Below are 14,102 nucleotides of genomic sequence, written 5' to 3'. Positions count from 1 at the left end.
TCATGTGCGAAGTCTCTTTTGCCATAAGGTAACGTATTCACAGGTTCCAGGGATGAGGAGATGGACATCTTTGCAGGCCATTATTCTGCCCACCACAGGATCCAAATGAAGTTCATATATTTCAGTTGGTTAATATGCCTAAGTCTTTTTAAATCTGTAGATCCCCTTCCTTTCTAACTCACTCTCTCTCCTCTCTCTTGCTTTTTTCAGAGACAGAGTCTCACACTCTGTTACCCAGGCTGGAGTGGAGTGGCGTGATCATAGCTCACTGTAGTCTTGAACTCCTGGGCCCAAGCAATCCTTCCACCTCAGCTTCCTGAGTTGCTGGGAATACAGGTGCACACCACCATGTCTGGTGTTTTTATTTGTTGTAGAGATGGGGGGGTGTCTCACTATGTTGCCCAGGCTGGTCTTGAACTCCTGGCCTCAAGCCATCTTTCTACCTCAGCCTCCCAAAGCACTGGGTTTACAGGAATGAGTCACTGTACCTGTCCCCTTCCTTTATAACCCTTTTTGTCTTTGCAATTTATGTAGAAGAACTAGGTTATTTTCTCTAGAAGATTCCTCCAGTCTATATTTTGCTATAGTCTCATGGTTTCTTTAACGTGTTCTTTTCTTGGTTTTCCTTGAAAATTGGTAGTTGGATCTAGAGGGTTTATCAGACTTATGTTTATTTCTTTTTGTAAGACAAAGTAGGTAGTGTACTTTTTGTGATATTAGCAGCTATTGATGCTTAATGCCTAAATCTATTAATTTTGTAGGGTTTGTAAAAGGGTGATACTCTTTCTATAATTCCATATTTATTTATTGCCTATAATACATCTATAATGTATTATCAAGTATTTGGGTAGCTTGAGGTACAGTTCTTAGAGGAGAGGCAGAATAAATGCTTGCTCCTTTCCCTTTACTAGTTTTCACAATAGTTTGTTCACTAGTATCCTCCCTCCATGATCAGTGAGTTTCCTTTCAATTATCATAATTAAGTCAAGGATTTAAGCATTTTGATTCCAAATCCAGATCTTCTATATTCTAGTTATAGAACAACAGTGTGCAAATTTTCACTCACCAAGAACCCTGTTATTTTATCCCCACGACTCCTTAATTGAAAATATCTTGCTCACTAAATGCACTGCATAAAATAAGAATTAATTAGTTGCCCAAATTTTAATAAGTTAAAGATAATCAAGAGTCAAATAAGGTTCTGATCACAATAGTCCTAATGTAACTCTTCTAGAGTCTTCTAGAATGCGAGAATACCAGCCAAAATAAAACATTTTTTAGTCAACCTGGTCTTATCCCTTATAGTTAGCCTCTCTATATTGAGAATAGCTTGAATACTCTTGCCCCCATAATGGGCTCCAAGAATCCGTTGTTTCAAAACCACTGACTTAACAACCAACAAGCTAACAGTTACCGAGTCCTTCCTATGGGATAGGCAATGTTCTAGGTACTTCAATGTATGGTGCATTTAATTCTCAGAACCACCCGAAGAGGTAGCCATTATTATCATCTTCATTTTGTGGATGAGAAAATTGAGCGACAAGAGAAGTTAAGTGATTTGCCCCAGGTCACACAGCTGGTGAATGATGGAGCTGGGAGTGGCAACCCTGGGCCCACACTCTCACGTGGCGATGATTAGCTGATGCTGAGTGGTGGGCTTCCTTCCTCCGACATAGCATGTACTCTTCGGGTCACGATAACACCCACCTGTCCATCTTCATTCATTAACATTACTGGCCTAGCCTCTGCAGGCATTTGGGTTTGAGATCTCTGGCATGCCTCACCAACCCTTTACACATCTTATGATTCTAGGAAGCTTTAATTGGGTTTGTAATAAGAATGGATGCCTCATCTTAACCTGTCCAGGGAATAGAGTTTTATTTGTCCTGGATCTCACACTGGGCTGGATTTATAAATGCAGAATCCCAGCACCAAATTTAGCAGAGTGAATTATTTTGTTTCCTGAATGTAGGCCACAGTATCTAATTGGAGCTGTAACGCACTAACTGTGTGGGCAATTACCCAGTGAGGTGATGGGTGGTGGACATATTCAAGATGGAATCTGGGAGCACTGGACCAAATAATTTCCTTTTCTCTTTCTCTTTCCACAAGAAACAATTTTCTTCCCTGTTGTCCATCTTGGTGGTTTCAGGTCTCCTTTTGGACCTTGGAGACAACATTGAAGGTGTGGCTCAAAGACCAGCCAGCCAGCAAGAGATTATGGAACTCAAGTCCCACACCACAGTTGCTTGCTACGTGAGGCTGGGTTACCTCTTGAGGCTACGTGAGGCTGGGTTACCTCTTGAGGCTCTCTGGGTCTGTTATTTTGGTAACACAAAGACCTAGAAACATTTTCTTTGTCAAAGACCTTTGGTTCTATGAGGTAAGTGGGAGGGGGTGGGGGTTGCTCTGGGACTAGGCAGATTTTGTTTCCATGCAAGATATGGTAACTGCCTTTAGTTGAGTACTTACTGTATACCATATATATGCAAAGCATTTCACAGACATTATCTCATTCAGAACACACAATGCAACAACATATACAAACTGAGCCTCAGAGCAGCTCAGTAAAGCAGCCTTTACTCCACAGCTAGCGAGTGGCAGAGCTGCAAAACTCACTGAAGAAGATTCACTGGGAGGCAGAAGACTTCCCACTGGGAGGCTGGACAATGACTTGGCAGGGAGTTGGTCAGTTAAGTCCACTCTCATTCTAATATTCTGTGAACTCAAAGTCCTGTGATATTGGAAGCAAGGGTTTTTTGTGTACTCCTCCACTTTATTTCCAGCCTTCTGCTTATGAAACACAGGACACAGTATCATCAAGCTCTTGGTTAATTTGAACAAAAGTGAATTGGTAGGAATATCTCATGGGACCAAATGTAGCTGAATGACAGTCCCTAGGAATAAAAGGACTTTGGCACCCTGGGGAACCAGGTGGCTGTGGAAACCAATGGTTTTGGGGGTTGGTGACAATTATGGGTCAACTCCACCTATTTCTAGTCTGTCTTTGCTCTGCTTAAGATTTCACTCCTAGGAGAGAGCTGAGTGTTTCAGATTGAATCAAGGGAAGAAGGAGCATTTTGATGGACAGCCCCAAAGAAATGCATTCAATGGGAGTGAGTAGGTAGGAACAAGTCTCCAAATAAAACGGAAGTTGTTGGTAGCAAATGAAGGGAAAGAGATGTCAGGCAGGCAAAACGCAGCAGTGGTCCATTTAGGGGACACCTTAAGAAGGGACGGATGCCACGGGTCTTGGCAGCTCTTTTAGGAGTTGGGATAAGGGTCGTTCGTTCTCCCCATCTGTAGAAGGATTGCATTAGAGTACATCGATTCTAAATCCCTCTCTGTCCCACCACCCACTCTTGCCACGTAAGGCCCTCTGGGTCTTTCAGCATATATCAGTGCCCAACCAAGGAATGCTGGGTTTTTTAGATTTCTGCTGGGTGAAGCCCTGGGAAATGCAGCTGTAGCTGTCACTGAGCTCTCCCCACCCTCCCCTTTGTTTACTAAACATCTCGATGAGATGCAGGAAAAGCATCTTTAACGTTGGACGATTAGTGGGTTTAATTACATACCCACAGCTATTCTCTTCCCACCTTCCCCCATCATTGTGTATCCATCTTAATCCTCATCAGACTTCATTATGCATGGATAATAGAGAGACATTGGGATTGTAACTGTTAATGCTGATGAAAAGGGGGGAGTGGCTGCCGGCACATGGCTAAGGTAGGAACTGCTTTCTTGGCTATATCAATCATGTTGGCCACCTCTCGGCCGAGCCCTCTGGCTTTTTCAATTGTATTGTTCTCCTTGGTGGTCAGAGCCCAGGCTTGAAGCCAATATTCCTCTTCCTTGGCTGCAAATCAGAAACACCTTAAACTACCAAGACTGGAGTCCCATCCCAGATTTTTTTTTTTTTTGTAGACAGGGTGTCGCTTTGTCACTCAGGCTGGAGTAGTACAGTGGTGTGATCACAGCTCACTGCAACCTCAGCCTCCCGAGCTCAAGCATTCCTCCCACCTCAGGTTCCACAGTAGCTGGGACTACAGGCATGAGCCACCATGCCTGGCTAATTTTTGTATTTTTTGTAGAAATGGAGTTTCACCATGTTGCCCAGGCTGGTCTCAAACTCCTGGGCTCAAATGACCTGCCCGCCTTGGCCTCCCAAAGTGCTGGGATTACAGGTGTGAGCCACTGCACCTGGCTGATTTAATTGTTGCATGGTGTGCTTTGGGCATTAATAGTTTAACTCTCTCCCCCAGGTGATTCTAAGATGCAAAAAGGCATACCACTGACAGGTTATGGGCTAGTATTTTAGGCTACCGAGCCTCCCTTTCGTGAAAAGAAATGAAGATTCTGAGACAGTAGCCTTATTGTGGGCCTTTGCAAGTACTTTGTAGTGGTGAAGCACATAGACCTAGATAGCCATGGGTTCAAATCCCAGATCTTTCTCTCACCAGCTGTGTGCCTTGGGGCAAATATCTTAACCTCTCTGAGATCTAGCTTTTCCATCTATAAAATAAGGTTGATAATAGAATTGTTATTATCTGGTATTTTCATTTTTTATGACATTTGATGTATCACTGTGAGCAAGATAACCCCATGAGGGGAACTGGTTTTATGAGATGCAGCAAGATCCCTAGGGCCTCATTATCTGAAGTGTGGCCTGTGCTACAGAAGCATCTGGATTAGCCGGGAACTTGTTAGAAATTCAGATTCTCAGGCCCCAGCCCAGGCCAGTGAATCCCAATCTTCATTTTAACATGACTCCCAGGTAACCCGCATGCACTTTAAAGTTTGAGAAGGCTTGGACTAGAATATTCTGAGCCTAGGATCCTTCTCAGTTGAGTGTCTTTCTCCACCATTGCTTTAAACCAAGATATTTATAATGAAATTCCAAGCACTGTGATAGGGAGATATTTCTGATCAAAGGGACTTCAAAAATCATTTTGTAGGATTGCTGGGATGCTCATATTGGCTTCTCTTTGGGACGACATCCATTGCCACACCTCAAAATGGTCTACCTTATAGGTATCATTATTGCCTCCACTTACCATATAAAGAAACTGGGACTGAGAGAGGCTAAGAAACTTGTCTAAAGTCACACAGCCCATACAGAGTCTTTTGAAGCCTGTTTCAAACTTTTAGTACGTAACTCCTTGACTTTTAGTTTAGTTAAAACCAGGAAGTAACCCCCCAGCAATTCCCTATTCCCACTCTCAGGGAAGTGGGACACAGCCACTTTGCAATCCTTCCCTCTTTCTATACTGTTTCCAGCTAGAGTAGGAACATGCCAATTGGAGATGCTCCCAGTGGCTGCTGCTTAATACTGTTGTACAGAAGCGCCTTAATTGTGGTGATATCTTCTCCTCCTCACAAAGTTAATAACTATTTCGATCTAGGCTTGATTCTTACGAGTGCATGGGCTGATATGAGGCTTGTCAAGAGCACAGCAGAGATGGAACAGGAGGGCTCCCCTGTACCTGCATGGTGTCATGCTTTCACAACTCTTTCTTTAAGCAAAGAATAAAAACTTCACACCATTTCAGTGGAAGGGCTGAAGGGCCTTTAAAGTACAAGGAACCTCAGCCTCATCCAGAGAGGACTAACATTGTTTGACTCACAGGGAAATTAAAGGAGTTGGGGTGAGACAAAAGTCATCTTCTCATCCTATACGGAACAATGGAAGAGGCTGCAAGAACTTCGTCAATAACAATTAGGTGGTGGAAGGAGCTAGCAGTTATGAGGGACAGGGCCTTGTCCCATTCTGTTGGGGGAAAAGCAGGTGATCCTGAGCAAGAGGATGAAGTAGGTGGATCTTGATGATGATGATGTTGGTGATAATGGTTGGTTCATATTGAGAGCTATTTTGTGCTGGGCATCCTGCAAGTTCTTTACAAGTACCATCTCATTAAATCCTCTAGAACGGCACCATTCAATATGGAAGCCTCTAGCCACATGTGGTTTTTCAATTTAGGTTTATATTACCTAAAAGAAAAATTAAGTATTATAATTACATTACCCACATTTCAAGTTTTCAATAGTCACATTGGCTAGTGGCTACCATATGGGACAGTGAAGATGTAGAATAATATTCTCTCATTGCAGAAAGTTCTACTGGGCCGTGCTGGTCTAGACCCCTATACACTCAAAGGATGGTCAATCCATGCCACCTATGAGCTTGCTGGAAAGGCAGAATCTCAGCCTTTCCTTTGGATCTGCTAAATCACCAATTTGAAAAGTTTATGGATATTATTTTATTATTTCTTCAAATCCTTTTTTTTTTGTCCTGCCTCATTCTCGCTCTCTTTCTCTCTTTCCCTCTGTCCTCTCTTTTCCTTCCAGGACTCAAATAAAACTCTGTTAATTTGTTTCTCAATCTTTTTTTTTTTCCCTCAAGAATGGTTAAATTTTTTTTTTTTTTTTAGAGATGGAGTCTCACTAAGTTGTCCAGGCTTGTCCTGTCTTGAACTCCTGGCCTCAGGTGATCCTCCTGCCTTGACCTTCCAAAGTGCTGGGATTACAGGCATGAGCCACCATACCCAGCCAGAATAGGTAGTTTCTATTGATCTATCTCCAAGTTTGCTGACTTTTTTTGTATTTTCCAGTTCTAAAATTTCCATTTGGTTTGTTTTTTTTATATTTTATGTTTCTCTCCTAAGATTTCCTATCTTTTTATTCACTATGAGCACTTTTTTTTTTTTTTTTTTTTTGAGATGGAGTCTTGCTCTGTCGCCCAGGCTGGAGTGCAGTGGCGTGATCTTGGCTCACTGCAAGCTCTGCCTCCCAGGTTCACGCCATTCTCCTCAGCCTCCTGAGTAGCTGGGACCACAGGCACCTGCCACCACGCCTGGCTAATTTTTTTGTATTTTTAGTAGAGATGAGGTTTCACTGTGTTAGCCAGGATGGTCTTGATCTCCTGACCTCATGATCCACCTGCCTCGGCCTCTCAAAGTGCTGGGATTACAGGCGTGAGCCACCGTGCCCAGCTGAGTACATTTTTCTTTATGCAACTGGACATAGTTACAATAGTTGATTTAAAGCCTTGTCTGATAATTCCAACATCGGGTCATCTCAGGGTTGGCTTCTGTTGATTGTATTTTCCTTGACAATCGGTCACATCTTCCTGATTCTCTGCATGCTAAGTAATTTTGGATTTTATGCCGGATGTTGTGAATCTTTTGTTGTGATTATGGATCCTGTTATATTGCTCTGAAGGGTATTGATGTTTTTGTTTTAGCAGTCAATTAAGCTTGTTGATTGCAAACTCTGTGTCACCTATGTGGGCAGTAGTTAAAAATCTTAGTTGAATTCTTCAAGTCTTACCTATAATTTACTTTTAGTCTCTTCTGTGTATACATGATCAAGTAGTGAGCCAGAAATGTAGACTAAATGTATACCCAGAATTTGGGGTTCTTTTTCTCTTCTCTCTCCCCTCTAGGACTGTCCCTGACTGTGGCTAAAGTTACCCTGGCCTCCTTTCTCAGTTTCCCAGGCCAGGAAGTTGGAAGGCTTTCTATGAGAGTTTTATCGTCTCTGTACTATGCCACAGCTGTAACCTGCCCTCAGATCAGAGTACAAAAAACTCATCCTGTGCTGCTCCCTTCCTCCAAAATTTGACTCCTCTCCAAAATCTACCTGTTTTTTTCCCTCCACTCCCCTGACACTTAAGGTAATTTCTTTTTGTATTCTGTCCAGAGTTTATAGTTGTTATATGTGGGATTATTAGTCTGTTAGGGTCTTACTCTGCCATATCAGAAATAGAACCCCAAGTTACTGAATCAGAATCATTTTAACAAGAACCCAAAGTGATTCATGTGCAGTTGAGAAACACTGCACTAAACCACCCAAAGAGGAAGACACATCTCTTATGCTCATTTTACAGGTGAGGAAATTGAAGCTTAAGAAGGGCTCTTAAAATGTCCAATGCCACAGAATAAGGGGAGATGGGATTCTAGCCTATCAGGAGTCTGGAGCTAAACCACAATATTTTAGTCTCTCCCCTCCCTGGAAACAGATGAGGTTCATCCTACTTGGAAATGTGGTGGTCATCAAGAGATCAAATATGCAATGAGAAGGCTATGAGTTGCTGCCTTTGATCATGCAATGAGAAAGAGATTACCAGTTAAGTTGGAACTGGACTGACCTCATTCTCCTGTCAATCTTTGCCATGGTCCTTGATCACTGGGATTTAAACTTTCTGAGTCACAAAATCTGGCATGAGATGTTATCAATCCTGAAAGCCTCAGGATTGAAACAGCTTGAAACCCTTGAGTAGGAGATCTACTTTGTTTTTTAGTTGATGCAAGTGACTTTGTCACAATATAAATTAAACATTAAGCATTAATTGAACTTGAAAATTAAATCAGATTTTCATCATTTCAAGGAATTCTAACATGACTCTTGCCATCCAAGTAAAGAAGACTTTTGTATTCTAAATGATCATCCCCTTCCTTTGATTTCCACATCCTAATTATCAACTCTAAAGAGAGTTTATTGTTTTCAGTATCCTGTATAGTAGGTCAATCCATCAGTCAAAGGAATGCTTAAAAGGTAGGAAATACATGTCAGAAGACATGTTATCTCCTTTCTCCAGCCTGATTCTAAGTTTCTGTGTTCAACAGAACTCTATTTACAGGTCATCTGGATTGATATTTCAGTAGCATCTACGGAGAAGATGGATGTGAGGCTGGCTGGGAACAAGTTTAGAGAATATCTGCTCCAACCCCAGGCCAAGAGAAGAAAAATGCCTTATTCCAGGGCACAACAGCTATTAATGGGTAGAACCAGTTGTTTAATCTCAGTCCTTGTCCCACTCATTGTAAATTGAATTAACTAGAGCTTGAAAAAAGATGTGGATGTTTGGGTAAGGGTCAGAACTGATTGTGGATGTTGGCAGACAAATACACTTCCAGGGATTTTTTAGATCAAATGACATCTCAGGGGGTAGGAAACAGGCACCTGAATGGTATTTTGGCAGCTGGGGAAAGAGTCAGGAGCAGCTGGAGAAAGTTGAAATTGATCCTCACCCTAGAGAGCTCCAGGACACATTGGACGCCAGATCAAGCACCACAGATAGCACTGGGGTGGAGGGGAGGGAGTTGTTGGACACACAAAGAGTGGAAGAGCATTTGCCCTGAGGTTACTGAGGGACACAATCTTAAAGCAAGAATAATCTCTCTTGGAATAGTTGTGCGACTCTTCCGAGATTCAAAGCCAGGGTAGGGCCAAATGATGGACCATGCTCTAGGTGTATGCAGGGTGGAGGGAAACCGTCTTTAAGGTTTTTTTGTTTGTTTGTTTTTTTGTTTTTGTTTTGAGACAGAGTCTTGCTCTGTTGCCCAAGCTGGAGTGCAGTGGTATGATCTCAAGCGATTCCTGTGCTTCAGCCTCCCGAGTAGCTGGGATTACAGGCGCACATCACTATGCCTGGCTAATTTTTGTATTTTTAGGAGAGATGATGTTTCACCATGTTGGCCAGGCTGGTGTCAAACTCCTGACCTCATATGATCCACCTGCCTCAGCCTCCCAAAGTGCTGGGATTACAGATGTGAGCCACTTTGCCTGGCCTGTCTTTAAGTTTTGTAGTGGGAGGAATGGCTTTGTCTCCCATGGATCTTGATATTTCTTCAAACTGGAATGATGCTTAGATGTCTGGATGACAAATATCCATTATATTGTGGATTAGGGAGAGGACAGAGGAAGAATAGAAGAAGGAAAAAAGGCCAGGGGATGGTGGAGAGAGTGCGAGAGAGAAAGGGAGAGAGGGGAGGGGAGGGGAGGAGGGGAGGGAAAGGGAAAGGAGATGAAAAGAGAGGAGAGGAGAGACAGAGAGATCCACCCACAGAGTAAATACTCCATGGAGCAAGAGATAGACATCAAACATGGCAGTTCCTTCAGGCTCCATGTTCTTCTCATGCTGAGCATCTCACCTTTCTTCCAGAATGTAGCATGAATGCAAGTCAACCCCTACCTCTGCTGCTCCCTGAGGTAAATATCAGCCTGTCTCAACACTGGAGGAAAACTGGCTGTGTGGTTTTGTGGGAATGGATATGCACCTTTCTCAGGCATTTCCAAGAGCTACTTTTGAGCCATGATTTTTTTTTTTTTGCCTAAGTGCTGGCATAAAGGATGACTCCCCTCATGAACTCACTGTATGCAGGCACTTTGCTTGCCTTTCTCTAATCCTCACTCAATCCTGTTTGGTAGATGTTATTGTCCCATTTTACAGATGAGGCTCAGAGAGGACATGACTGTAATGCAGGGTTGCTTTTTTTTTTTTAATGCTGTCTTGACCTAGTTTTGAGGCCCTGGCTGGAGGCTGGTCAGTTCCTCTTCTTAAGCAGTGGATGAAGTTTACACGCCAGCTACTTCTCTTATCAAGCTCTCACACCATGTGTGAAGTACACTATATGCTTGGCTACATCAGGACCACATACCGGACAACTATGCTCCTATGCTCCTGAGCTGCGAATTCTTCAAATTAGCTGACTGACAGATTACCTGCACCCCAATCCCTCTTGTCATATACAGGCCTTCCAACCTCAGCTGGCTGTCACTCTGTTACTCTGGTTCGTCTGAGCAGCCCATGTGTGGCCCTGCATGGCAGCCTTTTCTCTTGTTTGTGGATGTAAGTAACATGGAGTTCTGCCTTTCATCTGTCAGTGTTGTGTTCCACCATAAAAGGACCTTTAAATCTCATGAAACAGTGACATACTGCACCCTCCAACACGCCAATCACAGGTGCAAGCACTGTCTAAATGGAGTGATCAAGGCGAGGTTGTCAACTGATGAATGTCCCCTTTAGCCTATGTGCTTCAAGGGGACAGATGCAATGTCTGTGCTAGTCACTGTTGTACCTCCAGCACCCAGGACAGCACCGGCCCAGTAAATACCAGCATCATGGCACTGACCTCAGCAACTATTTACTACGTCCTTGGGGCTGTGTTAGATGTATGGAAGCTGTTGCTGCCCTGGCTGAGCTGACAATGCTGTGACAAGACAGCCCACGCACAAGAACTGCAGAGAAATGAAAGCATCCCCTGGCAGCAGCCCCAGATTCCCACATGCCTTGTTTTGCTTGACCCTGAGATTTAGTCTGCAGGAACTTCAAGTCCTTGGCAACTTGTCATCATTGTATTTGTGACAAATTCCACTTCTCTCCAGTGAAATGACATGGATAATTATATGGTTTGCAAGGAGAGAGACCTGGGTTTTCCCACTTGGATGCCAGGTACCAGGGGAGGACAATAGAACTCAGCTTATTCAGTTGTGGTGGAGAGGCAGCTGGGGATGGAGGCAGGAGACATGGCTGGGAAGACTGAAGAGTGTCACTCCTCCTCCCAGGGGACAGTTTCCTCATCTCTGTAGTGAGGGGATAAGATCACTCCTGAGGATGAGAGAGAGTATGTGAAGGGGTTCAGAGAGTGCATTCTGCAACCAGACTACCTAGGTTCAAATCCCAGCTCCCCGCTTTATGAGCAGCGTGACACTGGGCAGGATTCTCCCTTGCTGAGCATCAGTTTCTTAATCTATGAAATGGATACAGAGTATCATCCCCGTAGGATTATGGTGATCATGAAATTAGATAATGTGCATTTAGTACTTAGCTCCTGGAACATAAGAATTGCTCAATATGTGTTAGCAAGAATAACAATAATAACAACAATAAATACAATAGTAGATAGGGTGAAATTTCAATGAGGAATAAGAGACGATAGAATCAAAATATTTCAAAACCAAATACTTATCAATTACTCCATTAGTGTCACATGGCTGCTATAACAAATTATCACAAATTTGCCTGAAACAATACACATTTGGCTGGGTGCAGTGGCTCATGCCTACATTCCCAGTACTTTGGGAGGCTAAGGAAGGAGGCTCGCTTGAGGCCAGGAGTTTGAAACCAGCCTGGTCAACAGAGCGAGACCTTATCTCTACAAAAGAAAAATGAAAACGAAAACAAAAGCAAAAAAAAAACCCCACACGTTTATTCTCTTGCAGTTTTGGAAGCCAGAAGTCCAAAATCAGTTTTACTGGGCTGACGTGCAGGTGTCAGCAATACATTTATGTTGTTTTAAGCCACTAAATTTGTGGTGATGTGTTTACAGCAGCAACAGGAAATGAATACTCTACCTATGCATATAGTTATGTATACATGCATGTAGTTATGCATTTCTAAATACAGTATATGAATACATAAATAAAGCTCTCTAAATATATTTAGAGAGAGACAGCATGATTAAGCTAATGTGGGAAAATATTAACATTTGGGGAATCTGGGTCTTATGGAAGTTCTATGTACTCTTTTTGCAATTGTTAAGTCTGAAATTATCTCAGAAAAAAATCTTAAAACAATACTATGCTCGTTAAAAAGGACTTAGATTCTCCATAGTGGCTGGACATTTCCTTTGTAAAAACGGTCATTTTCCTGGATTCTTATTACACTCCAGGCACCGGGCCAGAGCTTTTGGAGCATCCTCTCATTTGATCCTCAAGTAACCCCTTGAGATAGGAGATCTTGCCCCATTTTACAACAAAAAGACTAAGGATCAAATAGCTTAGGGAACTTGCTGGGAGTCACTCAGCTAGTGGGCAGCAAACCCAGGATTCCACCTGGCACCCCTGGTGGTCAATGCCCTTCCCCGTGCGGAGGAAGGGAGGAGCAGGCAGCAGTGAGTTAGAACAGCAGTGCTTAAAATGTGGTCCCTCGGCTGGCATCAGTGTTAATACCACCTGGGAACTGGTTGGAAAGGCTACTTCTTGGACATCACCCCAGACCTCCTAAACGGACACACTGGGGGTGGAGCCCAGCCATCTGTGTTCTAACAATCCCTGCAGGAGACTCTGATGCTCACTTAGGTTTGAGACCCTCTGTTTAGAGGGCTGGCGCTTGCTCCCTGGTGGTAAGCCTCAACTCTGTTTGTCATCCTCTGCATTATTTATGAGGTTTCATTAATGTGCAAATTTCAGGCAGTTGATTGGCTTGCCTGGCATGGTTCCATGCATCTCATCAATCAGAGGCTGCTGTGCTTTCTTGTTTAGGAATGCCCCAACTGTGGGCCGTTCTGTAGTCGCAATGAGATCGATAAATCCTCCACTCAGAGGGCAGTGAACCAGGTTGGCTCCCATATGCCCAGAATTCCCGCTGCTTGGAAACTCCTCTGGGGCCCATGGAGTTGCAAAGGGGCCCTCCTGGAACCTTGGGCTCTGGAGTCAGGTGGATTTAGGTTTTCATTTCAACTTTACCAATTAACTGGCTGTGTAATGAGAGCAAGCCACGTGACCTCCCAGCCCAGTTCTATGAAATAGAGGTGGGAGAAGCTTAGGACTTGGTGTGTAAGTGCTTGACTCTTGCTTTCCTCAAGTCTTGGCCTCTGAGGCATTCAGTCATGTGCCCAAGGTCATGTGGCTCTCTCGTGGTGGAATCAGGCTAGAAGCCAGGTGTCCTGAGTCCTCATTCAGCATTCTCTCTCCCATACAGGGACTTCTGGCCCTTGGCTAATCCATCTGGAGGCTGATGCGTTGCCAATTCAATTGTTTTGCTGCTGACTGTGTAGGGAGAGGGGTCAGCTTCAGGAGTCTGGACACATGGCCACCAGCTGGTCCTCTTTGGAGACAGAGGGATAGGACAGGCAGGAGACAAAACTAGCTGATGAAGGTGGCTGCTGTCCCTGCTTTGAAATACAAGTCCTGGTCAACTGCCTTGTTCTCAACTTGTCCCCAGACCACTTGGTTGGAGGGATAGTCAAGCCCCCTTTCGTTGTCCTCCTTGTTCTGTCTCAGGGAGATATTTCTGATGGAATGGTGGTTAGGAGCCCGTGTGTTGGAGTCAGGCATAATGGAGTCATACATGTCTGTGCGTCCTTGGGAAAGTTGCTTAACTTCTCTGAGGCTCAGCTTCTCTATTGTCAAATGGGACTAATCATGGCATCCACCATACAGGGTGATTGTCAGGACTGTGTGAGATAGTCCTTGGCACAGGGTCCAGCACAGAGTGCCCACTCAAAGGCAGTCACATAAAACTTCAGGATGGCCACCCACCCCTCTCAGCATTTCCCACAGGGCAAAATACATCCCACAGCTGGTGGAGTGGAGGATAC

This window comes from Piliocolobus tephrosceles, chromosome 10 (assembly GCF_002776525.5).
Source record: "Piliocolobus tephrosceles isolate RC106 chromosome 10, ASM277652v3, whole genome shotgun sequence".
Classification (NCBI taxonomy): domain Eukaryota; kingdom Metazoa; phylum Chordata; class Mammalia; order Primates; family Cercopithecidae; genus Piliocolobus; species Piliocolobus tephrosceles.
This window is presented reverse-complemented; position numbering follows the sequence as displayed.